This window comes from Convolutriloba macropyga, unplaced genomic scaffold (genome assembly GCF_964194025.1).
Source record: "Convolutriloba macropyga unplaced genomic scaffold, txConMacr16.3 SCAFFOLD_1445, whole genome shotgun sequence".
Lineage (NCBI taxonomy): Eukaryota > Metazoa > Xenacoelomorpha > Acoela > Convolutidae > Convolutriloba > Convolutriloba macropyga.
Genome location: NW_027449334.1, coordinates 10,478 through 12,500, shown reverse-complemented (window position 1 = coordinate 12,500; position 2,023 = coordinate 10,478). Strand labels below are relative to the sequence as shown.

Here is a 2,023-nt window from a genome sequence, read left to right as displayed (position 1 = left end):
CACATGTTGATGTTTTGGCTTTCGCCTACTAGAAGCAACATAATACTCGTCTTGTTAGCTCATTCAATGAGAATAGCTTTTCCCGTTGAGAATTTTTGCCTTCAATTGGCGTTGTAGTGAGTTTGGCTACTCAGATCACCAAATACTTGTGACAATTCGAACCAGAAATGTTTTCAATTTTCACATGCTGATGTTTCGGATTCAACCTACTAGAAGCAGCATAATACTTGTATTCAACAATTTCTGTATCAAATCCCAGTTTTCTCTGGTGCATCTTTGCCAAACTATTCCAAACTGCCTGAGTCTGAATACCAATTACAGGTACTAGTAAATGCACGTTACTAAGGACTATATAGTTCTAGGTTACTGTACACAACGACGTTCACATGTTGATGTTTCAGCTGCCGCTTACTAGAAACAACATAATACTTATCGTGCATACCTTTCCATAACTTGTCCTTTTCAGATGCATTAGTTTCCCTTTGTCTTGGCTTCTACAGTCAGACTGGCTACTAGTAACAGCACAGTACTAATCACATATCGTTCTACAGTTTGCAGACAACTTTCACATGTTGATGTTTCAGCTTTCGCCTACTAGAAACAACATAATACTCGCTGTATACATTTGTAGTTCTCTATGTAACTTTCATGTGAAGAAGTTTCGCCAGTCTTTTTGACTGTCTCAAATCTGAGTCATGCTTAGGCTACTAGTTGCTTCATAGTACTTATCGCCTCGAGATCATTGAACAAAACTTGATTTTCACATGTTGCTGTTTCAGCTTCCGCTTACTAGAAACAACATAATACTAGTCTCATTAAGTTCCGTCTCTTTGCAATTTTCTTATGAAGAAAATTCGCCATCACAATGACTCCAGCAGTTCTTGATCAAGGAATGCAATCATTGATCAGAATGCTATTATTTGAATCGGTTCTGCTTTAAGTGTTCCAATTTTATTGGAAGCACCAACAATAGAACATCAATGTGTTCAATCGAGAGTTATATAACCCTGAATCGGACGCAGTCAACAGCCGAAGCCGAGACCGCCTTTTGCGTTAGAGAGGTCGGTAAACAAATCTTGCGATTCATACCGAATTAACACATATAGCTGTGCTCCTCTTCGTAAAGCGAGCCAAGTGATCCCCTGTTGAAGGATGTATTTGGACCAATCTAGTAGCATTTGGTTTCCAACAAGCTCTCCCAAGTTAGCTTACTTATTGGGCTTTTCAACCAATTCGGTTGGCTACAAGCATCATCAAAGTACTAGCCACAGTTTGATCGCAAAATTCTACGACTTTCACATGTTGATGTTTCGGCTTGCGCTTAGCCTACTATAAGCAACATAATACTAGTCATATCATAGAGCGTGATCAGCTTGTGACGTTCTCATGATGAAGTTTCACCAACAGTGTCTCACTTCGAGCTTAAATCCAGCTACTAGTAACTACACAGTACTGACTGCAACGATAACTTTTATCTATACCTTTCACATGCTGCGCTTTCGGCCAGGGCCTACTAACGTCAACATAATACTCGATATAAACTTTTGTTCATGATGCAGCTTCCCCATGCAGAAGTTTCGCCTTCAAATGCTCTCTTGGCCATATGACGTAAGAAAAGGTTACTAGTAACATCACAGTACTAGCCACAGTTTGATTGCAAAATTCTACGACTTTCACATGTTGATGTTTCGGCTTGCGCTTAGCCTACTAGAAGCAACATAATACTAGTCATATCATAGAGCGTGATCAGCTTGTGACGTTCTCATGATGAAGTTTCACCAACAGTGTCTCATTTCGAGCTTAAATCCAGCTACTAGTAACTACACAGTACTGACTGCAACGCTAACTTTTATCTATACCTTTCACATGCTGCGCTTTCGGCCAGGGCCTACTAACGTCAACATAATACTCGATATAAACTTTTGTTCATGATGCAGCTTCCCCATGCAGAAGTTTCGCCTTCAAATGCTCTCTTGGCCATATGACGTAACACAAGGTTACTAGTAACATCACAGTACTAGCC

At 40.0% G+C, this 2,023-nt stretch overlaps 1 pseudogene; it reads right to left on the bottom strand.

Moving 5' to 3' along the window:
- Positions 1 to 1,002: 1,002 nt before the first annotated feature.
- Positions 1,003 to 1,154, bottom strand: LOC142354961 (5.8S ribosomal RNA; annotated as a pseudogene).
- Between the last annotated feature and the right edge of the window lie 869 nt (positions 1,155 to 2,023).